This window comes from Xenopus laevis, chromosome 6L, assembly GCF_017654675.1.
Source record: "Xenopus laevis strain J_2021 chromosome 6L, Xenopus_laevis_v10.1, whole genome shotgun sequence".
Classification (NCBI taxonomy): domain Eukaryota; kingdom Metazoa; phylum Chordata; class Amphibia; order Anura; family Pipidae; genus Xenopus; species Xenopus laevis.
In genome coordinates, this window is record NC_054381.1 from 82721794 (window position 1) to 82743268 (window position 21475).

Sequence of the window (21475 nt, forward strand, 5' to 3'; positions counted from 1 at the left end):
TGTCGGTCCGTGGGGCACATGCGCAGTAGCGCAATTCCACGGACACAGGGACTGGACGCAGAGACACTTGAAGATTATTATATAGGATACTGTATATGTGGGTGCCTCCCAGTCTCATTGACATCAGTAATGACTAAATGTCATGCTGTGAGATCATTATGGCGGGATGCTCACGCATATGCTGTCATGCCTCAATCTTAAAGCTCAATTTCACTGTAGTGTCATGTAGTTCTAATTTTGTGTTGCACAAAAATACACACATTTATTTGAACTGATAGGATTTAAAAAGCTTCCTTGCTGGCCAAGGGTAAGATCAAAGGGTAAGTGAACATGGTCCCACCACTCTGTGTTGCTGGGAGCTCAATGAATGAAAATGCTCCTATAGCTACAAAGTACAAAGGGTAAGTGAACACATTTCTACAACTCAGACATAATGCACATTGTTGCTAGGGGTTTAATGAGTTTAAATGTTTTTAAATGTACTTTAATATGTAGTAAACAGTAGATTGAACCTTGACATGACACATGAGCTTATATTAATATTGTAGAAAGAACCACGTTCACTAGCACGAGGTTTAAACAAAATAAGGGGGCAAAAAGAGTAATTCCAATATAGTGTAGTATTTTTACATAGATTCAATACACCGCTTAGTGAGATTGAAATATTATAAAAAATAATAAGTGCCCTTTTTCAATTTTTTTTTTAACTCCTGCTACGGGTCTGAGGGAGAACATACAATTCTGTGGACCGGCACCGGAAGTGGACTACCGGAACCTTTTATATCCTTTTTATTGTACATGAACTTATAAATTTTGACCAAAATGTTGTACTAACACCTCAAATTTAAATTGTATTTAAAGGGATTTATACAGGCTGAATTTGAGTGCTAGAAGTTTTCCTCTCTATTCTTGTCTGCTTCCTGCCCTGGCCCTTAACAGTAGATTTTGGACATGTCTTCTACATTTCCGTATCCCTATAACTTGTGCTAGCAGTCTTAGCAGTTTAGCAATCCTTTATCAATGGTTTATCTTTCTCCTTCATAAACATTATTACTGTCCAATTTGCACAGGAACAGTATTTCTTAAAATGGTTCTTACTGTGGAAGGCTTCAGTCTAATGGCTAACATTATCATCATCTACATTTATTTATGAAGCCCCAGCACTTTATACTAATTTATAAAAAATAGGGGTCTTACAATAATTATAATATACGTTATAATACCACTTTTTGGGTGGACCTTTGCTTTCTTTAGCTTTTTTTATTCCTTTTTTCCATATTCGTTAAATGCCTTTTCTTCAAATGCCTATAACTGCTCAGTAATTTGTGTCATATTTCTCAAAAACGTCATCTGTACCTTTTCCCACTTGTGGAGCATGTTTGATTATACATATACAAGCAAATGGTTGAAACTAAAAAATAGTTAATGCTTACAGAATCCATAATGTGATAGTGTTGATTATTAAAAAAAGATCCGAGTCTTTAAGATTAGCAAGTGAGGGCATGTCAGTAGATGCAGGGTACAAAGAAGCTCTGTGCTTACCACCTGCCCCATGCCCTATAGCTGCCTTGTACCCAACAATGCACCCCAGACACCTATGGAAATGGGCAAGTTAATAATACATAAATCCAGTAACTATGCTGTGGCAAGGATTCACTGCACCCTCTCTTAATGCATCTTTTCTCACTGCCCATGTGTAACCCCAATTTGTGGAGGTAGCAAGTAGTAAATGATTCTCAGTTTGAGAGTGTTTTGGACATCTCTATTCACTAAGACATAGACATGATGATGGGGGCAATCAATATAACCATTTATGGGGGCTTACAGACAAATCAAATGTGTGTAGTTGTCTCATACAGTATACTGGCAATTTAAGATAAAGGGTCTAATTTAAAGTGTTTTAATTTGAGCAAGTGTCCTTTTTGTTGCATTTTTGCCTTGCCCTATATATTTTGCACTGAGGCTTACAGAAGAGATAAATAAATGGTAGTGCCCTGGAGTGCCCCTAGCTAGTGTGTTAGTCAGAATGTGTATGTTTGGGATCACCGTATGACATACAGCCCTCGGATGCCCTGTATCATTACCAAGCCTATTTATGGCAGTAATTATGTACAGGGCTCCATTGCTCCTATCTCAACTACCCCTGGATATATGGACATGAGTGTTCACTGTATGGGTCCAAAGGGATACAAATGTGCAGCCACTGTATGGGTCCAAAGGGATACAAATGTACAGCCCTTACCACTACAAACCACAGAGATTAGTACAATTGTGTCATTATTGTCTTCCTATTTGGTCATTGCCTAGGGGTATATTACTTATTCATAAATACACACAATTATTTTTTGTGACAAGCATTGATAACATTGCTGTAATTAATTCTAAGCAGTCATCCTGACTGGAAATCATGAATTTAAGATCCCAGGGGGGATTGCTTTTACATCACAGATACCTTCCACTGGTCCCTATTTTCCTGGGAAATTTTCAAATCCACAGAGCCAAAATGGTCCCTTTTAGTGATGGGCGAATTTATTCGCCAGGTGGGAAATTCACAAATTTTTCAGTGAAGCGAAATGCCCTAAATTCGCCCATCACTAGTCCATTTCCCATTTTAAACTAAAATGTCAGAAAGTATAACCTATTTATCTACAGAATACATGTCTTTGCACATCAATAATACAATACCTGTACTAATACCTGGGTGTGAGAAAAGTAAACCAATGTAGAGAACAGCAAATATTAACTGTGCTCAAATTAAAATTTCAATAGGGTTTCAAATTAACAAATGGTGCATTCCTAAGATGCAAAAAGGTTAGAGAATGATGACACTACAGTGGCACATTTACTATGGGCCGAATATCAAAGTCAAAGGATTTACCGCAATTTGTTCGAAGAACGAAGAACGATTTGAAAGATTTCAATCCATCAATCGAACGATTTCTCTTCAATCAGAAATTGCTAGAAAAGCCTATGGGGACCTTCGGTAGGTTTTAGTTTTTTTTAAAAGAGACAGTACTTCGACTATCGAATGGTGGAATAGTCGAACGATTTTTAGTTCGAATCGTTTGATTCAAAGTCGTAGTTGAAGGTTGAAGTAGCCAATTTTATGGTCAAAGTAGCCAAAAAAATACTTCGAAATCCAAAGTATTTTTCATTCTAATCTTTCACTCGAGCTAAGTAAATGTGCCCCTACATGCACCATTTGCTGACTGCATTTACCTTGGCACTTGAGTACAAAGGAACCCTTGCTTGCTTGACCTCCTTTATGTGTTGCACTTATAAAAACTCAATATAATTCCTGTAGAATTACATACATTTAAAGGGTGTTTAAATGCACAGCAATGTCATCCTTCCCCTAAGAAATACACTAAAAATTTATTTATCTGCACAAACACCTTTATCTGTTGCAAACTTTTATGTCTACTTATTTATATAGGTGCAATATTGTGAAAAGTAACTTGCACAGTATATAGTGGGAAAACATGGCCTATCATATAATTTTTCCACTTTACATTGGTTTCATAATTCAGCCTTAATATTATATTCAAGGAGATTTTTGTATAATTAGGGAGAATTGATTTTAAAGGACATGCAGACAGATTAAAAACAAGAAAAGAACACTGACTCAAAAACACACATATACATACAGTACATGCTTCAAATCAGACAAGGAAAATTGAACCAAAGAAGGCTCCTGTACCTGAGACGGCACTTTTCCCAGCAGTTCACTCACTGTTGGAGCTTTTTTTATTATTCATCTAAAGGAATCTTAAAAACACACAAAAAATATGGAAATTATTTAACTGTTTGAGGGAAAAATTTAAGATAAATTATAAAATCTATTCTATCAGTGTCTACAGTGTGTAAAATAGATGTCACAAAATGTTGAAAGAAAAGAAATTAGCATGATATAGTAGCTTGATTATAACCTACTGTACAACAAAGTAACAGGAGGTAGTGGTCAGTAAACCAGTTCCTGAGAAGTGCTGATTTTTACTCTTTTATGTTCTGTTCAAATAATTTATGTACTGAAAAATCATAACTGTATAATGGTGGACAGAAAAATCTTTAATGTATAATAATGAGACTATGTGTTTTCTAACATGAATACACTGAGTATTTTGTAATGTAAAAGCAAATGATTTTGCAGCAATTGAATATTACTAATTGCAACTCTGTAACCTCAAATCCTAACAGTGCTAAAATGCCCCATCAGTTGCATATTCATGTTTTAAATTCATTTATTTATGCAAACACATTTTGCAAGGATAAGTTGTGAAAAGTACCTGTACTTTTAGCAAAGTTGAATGTACAGGTACAAAGTTCTGTTCTATTTGCATAACTTTAGTTAAAGTATATTATTTTATGATATTAAATTTTAAACAGTTATCCCATTAATAGTGATGGGTGAATCTGTGCAGTTTTCGAAAAATTTGCGAAACGCATTGAAGTCAATGGGTGTCAAAATAATTATGGCACGCCAATTTTTATGCGTGCACCAATTTTGATGTGTGCCAATTTTTTTGTGACCCGGCGGATTTTTCACCCACGAATTGTCACCGCAGTTTCGCAAATTAATTTGCTTACGGGAATTTATTCGTCCATCACTACCCATTGACTGCAATTTCTTTGGCTGACTTGTATACAAATGTACAAATGTACTATTCGCAGACTTTAGTATTATCTGTAAGCCTCATTGGTCTTTTTCTTTTTTGCTAAAAGCTCATTGAGTCAACTTATTATGACACATCAAAAGCAGAAGATGATTGCCTATAACAGAATCTGCAATAACTGTATGCTAGTTTTATATTGCACTGCAGGCTCTGTAAACCATTGTTTCTTAAGGGGTTCACCATACCTTTATTTTTTTTTTCCCGAATGGCCCAAATGTTAAGAAATAGTGCTTCAGAAGAAAAAAGAAATATTATGATTTTTTCTATGAATTTGTCTGGGGGATTCTATAACAATATCAAGTTAACAGGCTCCATTAAACTAACATATTCATATTCAATTTTATAATCTTTGAGTGCTATGCATTAGTAGTAATCAGGTTGAAAAAAGTCCATCAAGTTCGACCCCTCCAAAGCATCCATACACACACCCCTCCATACCTTCACATAAATGATATATACCCATATCTATGCTAATTATAGAGATTAGTATCAAAATAGTCTTTGATATTATGTCTGTCCAAGAAATCATCCAAGCCACTCTTAAAAGCAGCCATCACAAAATTACCCGGTAGTGCATTCCACAACCTCACTATGAAGAACCACCTGCATTGCTTCAAACTAAAGTTGTTTAGCCTCTGGTGTGGTGAACCTCTTTAGGGGTAAAAAGGTCCCCTATTTATCTATCCTCTAATGTACAATATTTTCATTTTGTCTTTTAAGAAACCCTAACCACAATTGTAATATAAACAACAGCTCAAAGGAGATGTTTTTCCAAAAGTCACCCCACTTTCCATTGTTAAAGGGATCCTGTCATCGGAAAACATGTTTTTTTCAAAATGCATCAGTTAATAGTTCTACTCCAGCAGAATTCTGCACTGAAATCCATTTCAAACAGATTTTTTTATATTCAATTTTGAAATCTGACATGGGGCTAGAAATTTTGTCAATTTCCCAGCTGCCCCTGGTCATGTGACTTGTGCCTGCACTTTAGGAGAGAAATGCTTTCTGGCAGGCTGATGTTTGTCCCTTCTCAATGTAACTGAATGTGTCTCAGTGGGACATGGGTTTTTACTATTGAATGTTGTTCTTAGATCTACCAGGCAGCTGTTATCTTGTGTTAGGGAGCTGTTATCTGGTTACCTTCCCATTGTTCTTTTGTTTGGCTGCTGGGGGGGAAAGGGAGGGGGGTGATATCACTCCAACTTGCAGTACAGCAGTAAAGAGTGATTGAAGTTGATCAGAGCACAAGTCACATGACTTTGGGCAGCTGGGAAATTGATAAAATGTCTAGCCCCATGTCAGATTTCAAAATTGAATATAAAAAAATCTGTTTGCTCTTTTGAGAAATGGATTTCAGTGCAGAATTCTGCTGGAGCAGCACTATTAACTGATTCATTTTGAAAAAAAAATTTTTTTCCCATGACGGTATCCCTTTAATAATACTTACAAAACTTAAATTGAGTCCAGGTAGTAGAAACTAGTATTTGTGATTATCAGCAAATATACAATGTTTCAGAGGGGAAATTCTGCTCTTCCTCAGCTTCTAAAACTTTGTTCTTTTTTATGTTCTTAAAGCATAAAATTTCCTGGACCCAATCTTAATTTTTTTTTTTTTTTTTCCAAATGTGTTTTTTTTATTCAGATACAGCACAAATAAAGTACATTCTGTCGTTGCAATGATACGTATAGTTAGAACCCATAGTGCAGAAACTGAACATTAGTCAAAGATAATTTTTTAACAATATCAACAAAACATACAGCTCTAAATACAGCATCCGATCTCAAGAGGGACTCAGTGGGAATGTTGCCAATAATCTGTTTATCTGATGACTCCCGGGGGGTGAAAAAACCAGCCCGTCTTGTTCGTGTTGCCAGTTGTCGAGGTACTGGGATGACTCCATGACCAGTGGGTGGTCTCTGAGTGATTCTTCATCGTACCAAGTTGTACGACGAAACGTGTAAACCGTAAGGCATCTAGTGTGAAGTGGGAGTGATGTCACATACGACATCCAGGTGGTAAAGAATTTCGGAGCATTGTGTTCTTTTTTGGTCATTGCTTCCAACCAATCCATGTGAAATAAATGGTGTAATTTTTGTTTGACTATCAGAATAGATGGGGGTTCTGTAGTCAGCCATTGTTGTAAGATCGTTTTTCTCGCCGCCGCAGCTAATCTGCCTATCAGGTATTTCTCAGATTTCGACAGCTGTGTATAGTAAGTAGTGTGACTAAATAATGCCCATTCAATTAGTGGTTGGAGGGGTTTCCCGATCATCTGGCCACCGTATGTGACCACCTCCTGCCAAAATGTTTGCAGTTCCGTGCACGACCAGAGGCTATGTAGCAAATCAGCTCTTTGTGAGGCACAGCGTAAACAGTTGTCAGAGGAAAGATTCCCCATTTTATGCCTTCTAAGTGGGGTAAGATAGGAGTTATGTAAAATTTGCAGAGACATCTCTTGATATCTACTTGCCGGGAGTAGCTGCATTGTTTTCATATGATAGTTTAGGATGTCTGATTGTGTTACGTCGGGGATATCCTTGGCCCATTTAAAGATTGGGTTGTCCTCATTATCCGTGTCTATTATAGTCCGTATAGTCTGGTATATATGTGATGTGGAATGTTTGACCATTGTATTTTTCCATAGTTTGTAAAGTGGGTCTTCCTTGTCTTTGGCAGTTAAGTGAGACAAGGTGTGGGTCGTGAAATGAAGGAGTTGAAGTCTTAAAAAAACGTGTTGTGTAGTGTATGGGAAGTTTTCCATTAATCGTGTTTGAGTAATTGGGGAGTATTCATTCGTTAGTAAGTCTTTGAGGATAGAAAGTCCGTCGTTACGCCATTGGATGAGTATCGGGTTATGTAGTCCAATGGGGAATTGTTTGTTCCCTACCCAGGTTAAACATGGAGATACGGTCGGTGATAGGCCTAGTTTTTTCCTAGTGATATGCCACGCTTTGTAGGTGTCTGCGAATAGGGGGTTGTCTCGAAGGCATAAGGGGGTATCGGTGGGCGAAACGTGTAGTAGATAATTAAGAGAGTAGTCTCTGCTTAGGTATTGATCTAGGGATGGCGTAGCGTATTGATCTTTGTGGAAGAGCCAATTCCCTGCATACCGTAATAGCGCTGCGGTGTTGTAGTCTTTAATATTGGGGAAATTGACTCCTCCCTGAGCTTTGGGTTGTTCCAATTTGAACAAGCTGATTCTGGGTCGTTTTCTGTTCCAAATAAAGGTTCGGAATATATGGTTTATTCGTTTGATATCTGTGGGTTTGATGTAATAAGGTAACATTTGTATGGGATATAAAAGCTTCGGAAAGATGATCATTTTTATTAAATGTATCCTGCCTAGAAAGGTAAGGTGTAAATGCTTCCATTGTTGTGTCTCCTGTTGTATGTCATCAATAGTCTTCCTAATGTTTAGCTCATATAGACGGTTATAGTGTGATGGAATCATAATCCCTAGGTATTTAATGTTATTATTGGTCTTTTTAAAGGGAAAGTGAGGGAGCCAGTCCGTGGGGTCGGAGTGGTGAAGCTGGAGTGCTTCCGATTTATTTAGATTTATTTGGAATCCAGCTAAGTTCCCAAATCTCTGTATGATCTTTAATAATATCGGTATGTCGGTCTTGGGTTGTCCGAGGAATAGAAAAATGTCGTCTGCGAAGGCCGTGACCTTGAGGTTGGTTTGGCCTATTTGTATACCCTGGAATGATGTGTTTTGAATTATGTGTCTAAGTAGCGGGTCTGTGGCAATGTTGAAGAGGAGTGGCGATAAAGGGCATCCTTGTCGGGTACCCCTGTTGATCGGGAATCTGTCAGAATTTATGTTATTTACCGTTAAAAACGTCGTGGGGGTGGAGTATAAAGTCTTGTATAGGTTGAATATATTTAAACCGAAATGTTGAAATTTTAAAAGACGTCGTAGATGTGCATGCGATATTCTATCAAAGGCTTTGTCAGCATCTAGGTTTATTAACATGCCGTGTTTTCTTTTTTCTAGGTTGCTATAATAAACTGCTGTCACAATCCTTCGAAGTGCATTAACTGGATGTCTGTCCCTAAGAAAGCCTACTTGATGCTCGGTGAGTATAGTGGGTAAGATCCGCTGTAGTCTATCCGCCATGATTTTAGTCATGATTTTAACATCTTGATTTAAGAGTGAAATTGGCCTATATGAAGCTGGATCAGTCAGGTCTTTGTTTTCTTTAGGGATTAAAATTATTCTAGCTACGTTTGCTTCTCGCCACAAAGGTACACCCCTCAAGGTATCGTTATATAGCGTGACTAGGGTCGGAGTTATGTCGGGGGACAAGAGTTTGTAGAATTCCGCGGTCAGACCATCTGGACCCGGCGATTTCCCGTTTTTTAAGTGTTTTATCGTATCTAATATCTCTCTCTCCGTTATAGGTTCGTCTAGAATTTCCCTGTCCTGGGGCGTCAGTTTTTTCAAGTTGGCTTCCCTGAGAAATTGTAAGCCATCGTGAGGATCATCTGTGGCGCTATCATAGAAAGTTTTGAAATATTCAGTTAAAATGTGTGTAATATGTTTAGGATCATGAGTCCATCCATCTGGTGTTTTTATTTTTTGTATGAAGGTGTGGCGAGTGCGTCTTTTGGCTATTTGCGCCAAGAGTTTTCCAGATTTATTACCGTATCTGTAGAATTTGTTAGTTGTGTGGCTTATGGTTGTGTATGCTTTTTCCGATAATAAAGTGTCAAAAAGTTGTTTTGTCTCTTTATATTTATTTCTGTCATCTTGGGAATTGGACCGTTTAAAATCTGTATAATGTTGGGTCAATAATTTTTGTAAGGTATGATATTTTTTGTTATAACTCCTTCTTAATTTGATTAGATAGGAGATGATCTGTCCTCTTAAAACCGGCTTTGCCGCTGCCCACAACAATTGTGGGTCATCCCAGTGGTCAACATTATCGTCCACGTAATTGGCCCAAGTCGTTTTCAAAAATAGTTGGAAGTCTACATTAGCAGCCAGATAAGCCGGGAATCTCCAATTAAAGGATGTGGCTTGAGGTATTTTCAATTTAATCGTTGTTAAAACAGGTGCATGATCAGAAACGTCTATATTGCCTATAGCGGCAGAGGATAGGGTTGGAAGCAATGTCTGTGATAGGAATATATAATCAATCCTTGAATGTGTATTGTGTACTCCTGAGTAGAAGGTATAATCAATGGACGTTGGATGTAAGTGTCGAAATGTGTCATATAATTGTAGAACATCACAGAGATTATGGAGTGGTTTTGCTCTAATGCGTGAGTGCGAGGTAGATTTACCTGACTTGTCTATGGAGTCATCCCAGACCACGTTTGCATCACCACCAAGTATTATGTTGGAGGCCCCCCAGGAGTTTAGTCTTTGTAGCACATCTGCAAAGAAACATTTATTATCAGTATTTGGTGCGTAAATATTCACGATAGTATATACAGTCCCTTGTATTTCAAGGTTCACCATCACATATCTACCATCTCGATCTTTGTATGTTTTCAGGATTTCACATCGAAGAGAGTTTTTAATGAGTACTGCTACCCCTCTCGATTTAGACCTATAAGGGGCGTCTATCACGGATTGTATCCAGTTATCTTTTAGCGTTTGATTATCTTTTTTACGCCAATGGGTTTCTTGCAGGAGAATTATTTGGGCTTTTTCCCTTTTTAATTTATCCAATACTTTTCTCCTCTTCGTTGGGGAATTTAGGCCGCCTACATTCCAGGAGAGTATCATGAGATCATTATTAGACGTGTTAGCTACGGGAGTAGTCATTTTAGAAGTTAATCAGATCTGTAAATTAACCCACTCCCTGCCTGGGGCAGGGTGCAGTATGAGATGGAATAGTAAGGGAGTCAAGTCTGTCCCAGCGAGCAGACCTGCACTTCCGGAATTGGGGCCGGGGGTATCTTGATTGTCCCGGGGTCACATTTGGGTCACATGAGAACATTAGAGCTGTAAACATCAACATAAACATCAACATTGTGATTAGAAAGTAAATAAAGTAAAAGGTAACGAAAAGAAAGAGAAGGAAGATAAAACAGTGAGAGAAGAAGGAAAGTAAAGAATAGGGTTTGTAGTATCATAGGGAAGGGGGTGGAGGAAGGGGGAGGAGGAGAAAAGGTAAGGTAGGAAGATAGAAGTCACTTCTCTCTCTGCCTTAAGTGATCAAGTTCAGACGAGGCAGTGCGGGATGTAAAATGTTGGGACTTTATAACCGGTGTCAATCTTAATTTTTTAATGTAATTCAATCTGCATTTCCAGTTGCATATGCTGCTTTAGCATTATTAATTAAACTGATTATGAATGAGATTAGTATATGTTATATTTTTATATTATATATTATTAATTTATATTTGAACTATGTATTATTGACAAAGAGGCAGGCAGGATAGCTAGCATACAACAGAGAAGCCATAATGCACTACTGCTGATTAAGTAGCTATGAGAAATCTTTAACTGATTGGTATTAGATAAGATCACTGACTGTGGCAGAACAGAAGAGTGCAAAATGCTTTCTTTAGACCTTAAATTATACTTGAATTTTCCAGGCTTTTGGGTGTTACACAGCTCTTGGAAAGGACATCTATTAAGCAGTGTTATGGCTTTATCTATTAATAGCAGTGTTGTGGATTTTTTAATAAAAATACATATTACTCATGGAATATAAATGCATATATTTGTGTGTAATACAAGGTAATGAGATTTATACAAAAGAATGCATGCATCTACTGTATATAGCTTTTTTTTAAAGATAAAAATATGCAGTGTACTGTTAATAAATTAATTTTGATATCTGAGAGAAATGTCATCAGTCACCTTCAACTAAAAGGATGCCCACTGATTATCTCTTCCCTGAGATATGCACTTTATATAAAGTAAACAGTTTCTGTACTTGCAATGCATAACATATCATAGTACAGTAAACAGCACTGAGATAGTATGAGACTGCATACTTCTTAATGTAATACAACATTATGTGGTTGTAACTCTCAAAGGCTGATGATCCATTTTCTTATTGTGAATGTGATGCATTGATGCCTATTCTAAATTATAAAACACAAAGAGCATTTTTATTTACATTTAATGCATTTCTTGTTGATGTGAGTTTAGTGGTAAACATGCTCAAAGTTTTATAAGACACGTTTACTAAAGTTATTTTAACACAACTTCAAGCCCTTTAACTATTTTAAGGAATGTTGTATCATGCATGAATGGGAATTGGTTTAAAGAATAAAGTCCTCCCCATTTTCATAGTCAGAAGTTACTTTAGCCAGACATTATGTACCTCATAAAGTCCTATACATAGCCGATTTGGCAATGTAACAAAGGACCCTACTGTTTCAGAATACTCCTTTTATCATTTAAACAAATGTTTCAGAAACACACATTTCATCTCTTGTAAGCATCCACAAAGAAGAAAAAATCAATACATTTCAGGACTTTTCATAGTTTTGAGAGTTAGTTTGAATACATTTCAATGTATTTACTGTAAAAGAAGAGATATATTTTGTAGACAATACATTGAGCTACAATAATGAAGTTCTGAAGACCAAAAATGAAAAACAAATGCTATAAAATATGTTGAGTACATGAATGTGATATTCATAAAATAACATAAACAAAGTAACCTATTTTGCTTGATATAATTGAAAATAAATCATGAGGACAATAGAATGGCGGTTGCTACCACATCCATCTTATAATTGAAGTAGGTAGGTAGCTCACAAACATAAATAAAAGTTATTGGCAATTTTCTAAAAACAGAGTGAGCAAATATATTTGGTTGAACCTCTAGGAAAGTGCCTAACTTCTACATAACCTAAAGGTTAAGCTAAAATGATCAAAATGGAAGGGACCTTAAAGAACTTCCATCCCTCTTTCCATCTCATCCAAAAATTTGAGGTTTAATAAATGGGCCCCTATGTGTTACTGCTTAAGTGAAAATGAGCCCTACAGTGTTCATTGCTAACTTCATGGCTAATACATATTACTGTATCTTATTCTAGGTACTCAAAGCTGTTAACTACTAGTAGGTACAAAACTATATATACAGTATATATATTTGGACACCATATTTAAAATACGCTGCATATTTATGTAAAGTGTGGTTTCAAACTTGCAGATCCCATTGAGGCTATTGATTTGGTAGTTTCTTGATGTATTGGCATTTATGCTGGAAAATGCCAATACTGGCGTCCCGTGGCGGATTTCAGCTTGCAAGCACCCTGTGAGAATTGCCATAGTGTGTTTTCCATTAATTTCAGTGGTAGTGCAGTTTATCTGTATTTACGACCCCGACTGAGCTTTTTTAAAAATGCAACGTAAAAACGTCACGTCTGGCCTTACCCTCAGAGTTAAAGTGTTAAGTATGCTGTTGCTGAACTGCCACCCAGACTTCCCAACAAAAACTGGAAAGCTAGAACAAATGCTTAAAGGAAAACTATACCCCCCAAACAATGTAGGTCTCTATTAAAAGATACTGAGTAAAACAGCTCATGTGTAAAACCCTGCTTCATGCAAATGAACCATTATCATAATAATATACTTTTTTAGTAGTATGTGCCATTGGGTAATCATAAATAGAAAATTGCCATTTTAAAAAATAAGGGCTGTCCCCTGAGATCGTAAGATTCACTGTGCACACATACAAACCACATGTAAGGTCACATGAGCCAATTAACAGACAGAGTTCTGCCTTTTGCTTCCTCCCTTCTTCCTGTTACAGTTAGTGTTGTAGTATTTCTGGTCAGGTGATCTCTGAGGCAGCACAGATAGAGTCACGAAATGGTGGTTCAAGGCAAGAGATGTAAAAGGGCAATATTTATGTAAATATATAGTCCAGTTTGGTAAGATTCTTTAATATGTCAATCAATTTGATATAAACTATCTGTTGCTTAAGTATTCATTTTGGGGGTATAGTTTTCCTTTAATAAGACATTCAGCAACCCAGTCCTTCAATCTACTCTCTTCAGTTAGAAACATCAGTTTAACAGAAGACTGCAGGATGGACATCTCTAATTCACACCATCAATCTTCAATGTGTGATCTGTTTTGCATCTACAGCTCAAGGAAAAGAGCTGTCAATAAATCTTTGGACATGGTGACAAACTAGACATCCTTACCATAGACCTTGTTCTCCTGTTAGTTTCCTTGAAGAAAACTAGTCTGTAGAGTTAATATACAATGATATTAAAACTATGCAGCACTAGATTTTGTGTTATTTGTACTCCAACACGGCAAGTAGCAAGTATAGCACCAGTCACATACCAGTTGATGGCACAAATAGATAAATAATAAACTGACAATTAGCTAGATGTTTCAAAATAAATTATTTATCAACTCGAATGCCATGCTAATAGAACCACTTCCCTTTGTAGGAACAAGGAGCTGAATAAGATCACACAATGCCCAAGGCAATGCAAGAAACATATGAATCACATGGAAATGCAAGAAACATCATAGAAACCATATGGGTTGGCTAAAGCATTACTGGAACTTAAAAAACCTGATTATGTAATATGGCCCAAGAACTATAGATGTTGCAAAATTAATTGTGTAAATCGCATACAAATACATGAACCTGCATGGTTGTATCTTATGTTCTCTTGTCACTTTGCAAAGCAGCATGACTCTTCAAAGTAATACATTAAAAGATTGTGACAATAGCTTGTAAAGGAAAATGTATATTGCTGCACACACTCGAATTCCTTGCCTGAAAGCATCCTCCTACCTCACATTCAGGTTGTCTAATCAACTTTTTAATAGTGAGGAGCAAAATGTTTCCCAGTGAAAAAAACGCCTAAACGCATAAACTTAAATACATTGTGCTAATTTTCACAGTATTGCAAATTGTTGGCAAAACAGTATAGATTTCTCCATCAAAGGCTAACATTATCTCATATTTATAGTCTTAATGTACATAACAATTGAATCCTTGTTTTTGTTTGCTGTTGATAACTTAAAATACACTACTTGTTTGGAATTGTATATGCTACAGTCATGAATATCCTGTACATTTTATAATGAATAATGTAACCCTATTGTAAAATATAAGGATTTTTAAGTCACCAAGGAGCCAATTATCATATAAAAGAACAAGGCCAAAGGTCCCGTGTTTTCATACAAGTCATAGAATTCCAAGGTGAATATCTTCATATTTTACAACAGAGGATACAGTACAGTATTTATCATAACACATGTTTCAGTTAGTCATGCAGTGATCATAACTGAATAATACACAAGAGCCATGTATATCTTGTAAATTATATCCTTATAAACGGTACTTAGTGATCTCATTGGTTATAATTTGTATGGGAGGTATGGGATATATTATATGGGTTTTCTAGATATGTGATATTTCCATAATGTATCACATTATGACATAAGTCTTGGAATAAAAAATGACAAAAAAACCCAAAATAGAATTGTTTTGCCATCAACAGCAATTTATGCAAGTAATTATCAAGTATAAGACACTGGGGCTCTTTTACAAAATTTGAGCAGTACAGAATGATTGTACAGTGAACAAATTTGCGCAGCACATTTATAACACTGGGCAAGATTGGTGTATTTGGCAAACATAATTGTAATCTTTTATTTGCTCTGAAATTATCCTTAAGAGCTTTTTAAATATGACATAACCACAAATTAGAGATATTTCTTTTCGCCACAACTTTGGTGATGGAAAAAATATTCACTAAATAGTTTTCAAAAATTGCAATTTTATATTTGCAAAATTACCATCAACAATATATTCGTACACCATACACAGTGATCATGCTCATGCAAACACCCATCTCATGTGTGAGCCATTTGCAAATATTTGTTTGCAATGTGCATCTTGCTGAGATTCACACAAAAAGGAAAGACATGCATGGCAATGCAATATTTAAGCACTTAGGGGATGTTCAAAATGACCATATGCGAATAAATATGTGCTGCACTAAGTTTATAAATGACCCCCACTGTCTTATTATTACAGAAAAAAAGCAAAGCAGTTCAACCAAAATAACAGGTTTCCATACCTGCATTAGAAATACAAACTTAATGGATGCCTTAAAAACTACTGCTTGAATACCCCATCACCTAAAATGAATCCAGATTCTTTTATATTTTAGTTGTGTCATGTAGTAATCACATCTATTAAGGAGTCATTTTTGGAATTAGTTGTGGGTGAGGCTTTTATACATGTCATTTTATAAAAATGTATATACAAACTATTAAAAATCAAAAAGTCAGCAAAACAGCATCCCTAAAGAGGAAATAAGTAGTCATGTCATCCACTTTAATGTTTAAATGTTACATGGATTCCTCTCTGATGAGAGAATAAAACAAAGCTGTCTGAACACATTGAGTTTTTGATGCCAGACTGAGCAAAATGTTCAAGAAGATAAAGAGGAAGTAAAAAATGTAGGCCTTATCTAGTCAGAATACATCTAGAATAGATGCTTTGATTGCAGCTTGCACTTGTGGTATATAAATGTCACACAAAATAAAACCATGAGACAGATTATACGGAAAGAAAAAGACCTAAAACCTATCCTTGTGGGATACCAACAGAAAATCAATTGGATGAAAAAAATGTTGTCTTTAAGAGGAACAAGTCACAGAGGGTTTTAAGTGATGGCATAGTATAGAGGAACTTTACGTAATTACAGTACAACATATGCAATGAAAATATAAAAATATGCCTCATTTGCCTTTGTACAAAGAAATTAGAATTAATCGAGCATAAAAAAAAAGTAATAAAAATAAGTATGCTGCATTTCCACCTTTCAGTGGAAGACAGATTGTGCACCAGTATGCAGTGTGTAAAATAAAAAACATACATAACAAGTCTAAAATTATTTCATAAATAAAGACTATTATATTGCAATATGTGAATTTTTCTTCGTTCAATCTTATTTATGCATTTGTTTTTTCATTTATAACTTTTATTTCATTTCTCTGTGTTCATAACTCATTGTATACGCAGAAAACAAATTCTCTGCTTTCTTTGTGAAGATATGGCATTCATTTTCTATTAATAGGCTTGATTTATCTCTCTGGAACCAATAAGATCATAAGTACATAAGTACATTTCAACAGTATCACATATATATATATATATATATATATATATATATATATATATATATATATATATATATATATATATATATATATATATATATATATATATACTAAACTAAACAAATTATCCCAGCACTCTCATTATACAACTTTAAGAAACAATTGGATAAGAGGGAACTTATCTGTATTTGGCAAAAAAGAGACACTTTTAGTTACATGGTTTGTACAAAGTCTGCATAAGCTTATGCGCCCCGCCAAGGCAGTGTCCATGCATCAGTCCTACCTAAGTGAAAAAAGAGTATTTTCTTTGGGAGGAGAAAGACCATATCTGCTTCTCTCTTTATTTGTCATGACCTCTTCCAAAGAAACATTCAGCATTATGGGCTTTTAAGTAATCTGTAGGACTGTGTGGAAGAGGTCATGCCAAATAAAGAGAGAAGCAGGTATGATTTTAATTGCAACACATGGATGAGCTGCATTTTTTGTTTTTGTATATTCTATAAAGCAAAGTGGCTTTCCCTTTAATGCTTGCTCTCCCAACCCCCGCCCCTCTAAACACAGTCCTACAGATTACTTAAAAGCCCATAATGCTGAATGTTTCTTTGGAAGAGGTCATGACAAATAAAGAGAGAAGCAGGTATGGTCTTTCTCCTCCCAAAGAAAATACCCTTTTTTCACTTAGGTAGGACTGATGCATGGACACTGCCTTGGCAGGACACATCAGCTTATGCATACTTTGTACAAACCATGTAACTAAAAGTGTCTCTTTTTGCCAAATACAGATAAGTTCCATCTAATCCAATTGTTCCTTAAAGTTGTATAATGACAGTGCTGGGATAATTTGTTTAGTTTAGTATATGATATAAGCCACACACCCATGCAACAGACTGATTTTAATTGCAACACATGGATGAGCTGCATTTTTTGTTTTTGTGTATATATAAAAAAAATATATATATATATATATATATATATATATATATATATATATATATATATATATATATATAGTCAACTACAAGAGGTCCTCTGCACTCAACCCATTATCAATATATTTAAGACAGAGACATTTTGTGCATACTGCTACTAAAAAATGCCTTACCCTTTAAACAACACAGGGATTGTTTGTCCATATATTGCAATATATTTAAGCTGGCCAACTACATCAAAGTCATCCCATATCTGGCCAGTCCTACGCTTAATTTTCATCTGATTCATTAAGAATTCAATTGCTTGAAGTGCAGAGGACCTCTTGTAGTTGACTATATGTATTTTGTGGTCACACCCTCATTGCACCCCCGCCGAATGGTTTTAAAAATAGTGGTGGGCACAACTTTCCCTTTTTTGTTATATATATATATATATATATATATATATATATATATATATATATATATATATATATATATACATATATATATATATATATATATATATATATATATATATATATATATATATATATATATATATATATATATATATATATATATATATATATTATGGGGCACATATATCAAGGGTCGAATATCGAGGGTTAAAGGACCAGTAACATCAAAAAATTTTTTTTAAAAAATTCGTTAGTATACAACTAAAAAAAAACACCAAGACAAATGAAACTTTAAATAGCAAAGCCTTTATTAAGATATAACTTACAGAAACTCCACTTTCGCTCCTCTTCAGAAACGGCGACACGGCGACCATCCATTCTGCGGCACTTGATTTCTCCTCCCTGGCTATTCACTGACAGCTGTTCTCTGTCCCGATTTCCTTCTCTTCTTCATCCTCCTCCTAATCCTCCTGCGCTGCCGGTGCAACTGGTCATGACAGAACATGGACAGACAGAAACTGGATCCTTCCCGTGTATCTAGAGCCCAGCAGCAGCGGGTATGGGGGTCACCTTCCTATTTCCGTGTTAGAAAACCTGGGATCTCCACGGACGTGCAGCCTGCGGGGGAGCCGAAGCAGAACCCCTGCCTATACCTCCTCCTCCTGCGCTGCGAGCGCTACTGGTTAAGAACACATACAGAAGATCGTAAACTGCTAGTGTGTGATTGCCTCAGAGATTATTGCGCCGGCTGTTTGGTTACTGCGGCTGCTGCTGTAGGTAAGAACTGTCCAGAAGAACTGATGGAGGCTGCGGTGCTGCTGAGGCTGCTGAGCTGCAATTGGAGGCTGGGGCTGAGCTGCGAGCTGAAGGCTTTCCTGCTCAGTTCAGAGGAAGGCAGAAGTGGCACCGCCGGGGGGTAACATGGGTCCCACGGGGGCTATAACGATACTGCAGGGCAGCAGAGTGAGTGTAGGGTGGAGTGGAGTGGAGTCCATAGTGGTGACCCATAGGGACTGGCCAGGCTATAAGCCCCAATCAGTTGTGCTGGGGGAGAAGCTTCTTCCCCTGTTCTGTGCAGCTTATGATCTTCTGTATGTCTCCATGACCAGTAGCGCTAGAGCCCAGCAGCCGGCAGCATAGAGAACATTATTGGGGTGTCAGCAGCCTCCTCGGTGGCACCCCAGACTTTCCTGCGACCCCCAGTGACAGTGCAGTCAGCCCTTATGAGCCACCAGCCCCTGGTCCTTAGCAGGAGCACATCAGCCATCGGCCCAGTCCTCAGTGTCCCCACAAACCTCATCTCTGGACAGTTCTTACCTACAGCAGCAGCTGCAGGAGGAGGAGGTATAGGCAGGGGTTCTGCTTCGGCTCCCCCGCAGGCTGCACGTCCGTGGAGATCCCAGGTTTTCTAACACGGAAATAGGAAGGCGACCCCCATACCCGCTGCTGGTGGGCTCTAGATACACGGGAAGGATCCAGTTTCTGTCTGTCCATGTTCTGTCATGACCAGTTGCACCGGCAGCGCAGGAGGATTAGGAGGCGGTATAGGTACCGGTTCAGCTCGGCTCCCCCGCAGGCTGCACACTCGTGTCTGCACTCCTCTACCTTACTGCACCTCATCGACTTCCTACTGCTGCTGTTGGACACCTGGGAGGAGGATGAAGAAGAGAAGGAGATCGGGACAGAGAACAGCTGTCAGTGAATAGCCAGGGAGGAGAAATCAAGCGCCGCAGAATGGATGGTCGTCGTGTCGCCGTTTCTGAAGTGGAGCGGAAGTGGAGTTTCTGTAAGTTATTTCTTAATAAAGGCTTTGCTATTTAAAGTTTCATTTGTCTTGGTGTTTTTTTTCGTTGTATACTAACGAATTTTTTAAAAAAAAATTTTGATGTTACTGGTCCTTTAATTATCCCTCAAATTCGACCCTCAAATTTAAATCCTTTGAATTCAAATATCGAATTTGAAGGATTTAACGCAAAGTGCTGGTGAAGTTCCCCATAGGCTAACATTGTACCTCAGTAGGTTTAAACTGCCGAATGTATGTAGTCAAAGTATTTTTTAAAGAGACAGTACTTCGACTATCGAATGGTCGAATAGTCAAACGATTTTTAGTTTGAATTGTTCGAATCAAATTCAAGGTCGAAGGTCGTAGTAGCCTATTGATGGTCGAAGTACCCAAAAAAATACTTCAAAATTCGAAGTTTTTTTTATTCGAATCCTGCACTCGAGCTTAGTAAATGTGCCCATATATATATATATATATATATATGTATATATATATATATATATATATATATATATATATATATATATATATATATATATATATATGTATACATATACACAGTATATATTATATAATGTAGTGAAAACCCTACATTTTGCATTACTCACTTTACAAGACACAATGATAAAAGGTTTCAAAATAATTTGCAGAGATAATTTGCAGCTAGAAAGCTGTGACATATAAAAATAGCTTTTAATATGAGTACCAGTGCTTTGAAGGCAGTAAAATGATACTTAAAGGCTAAGATTATTAGTGAATTACAACAGGGGGAAAAAGCCCCTTTCATTTCACACACTTTTTTTTTTAATTTTTCTTATTTCCATATATTTATTTCCGTTTCTTTTGTAAATAATTTCAATGGATAACATCTATTGTGATGTTATTGGTCATTTTAAATATAACATTTAATAATTTATATTAACAAATTCAAATGTACAGTATACTGTGATTTGTGGAAAACATACCAACACATAGGTATCAATAAAAAATAAAATTTTCATCTCTGGGAAAGTAATAGTGATTATAATTGTAGCCCCAAATGTGGGTTTATATCCTTAATCGGCAAACAGAGTAGTCACAACTACTGTATCTAGCTGTACAAAGCTTGTGCCTTTAATCTTTTGTCTGCCCTGGACTTGACTAGTACCACCTCCCTGAAGACTACATTCAAATGAGTATATATACACTGGTTATTCTGAATTGCTGTACAAAAAAAGTGAAAACTGGGCATAATTGCACATTACTATATATTGCTTCAAATTCAAACTATTTCTGGGACCAGATTAAAATAACATAATTTTGCCATGGAAAAGAGAAACAGTTGCCAAATATGCATACGCCAGAAAGAGTGAAAATTCTAGATGCGATAATTGGAATAATTGCTTTAGAATCTATTATCTTACTTTGACTGCTAGAACTAAATGTCCATTAGACATATGCAATGGATGTTGCCATATTGTTTTTCTTACACTCAACCAGAAACATCATTTATTTCATCTGGGGTCCTCTCTTCCTCCATCCCATCTTCTGTATCATTACTGACTGTTATGTGATTGTTAGCACTGTACTTCTTAAAAGTTACTATTGTGAAGCTTGTCAAGAAATGTCCATA

General features: G+C 36.5%; 1 protein-coding gene across 2 annotated transcripts in view; it reads right to left on the bottom strand.

The window, feature by feature from the left end:
* Positions 1-21475, bottom strand: part of LOC108705572 (cadherin-18-like) — a 385765-nt gene that overhangs the window by 282272 nt on the left and 82018 nt on the right. The window contains exon 1 of one of the 2 annotated variants that reach the window (XM_041566240.1): positions 3701-3771. The exons of the other annotated variant lie outside the window; for it this stretch is intronic. The gene's annotated coding sequence lies outside the window, so the exon portion shown is untranslated. Of the gene's footprint in view, positions 1-3700; positions 3772-21475 lie in introns of those variants that run through there. 2 annotated transcript variants of the gene reach the window in all.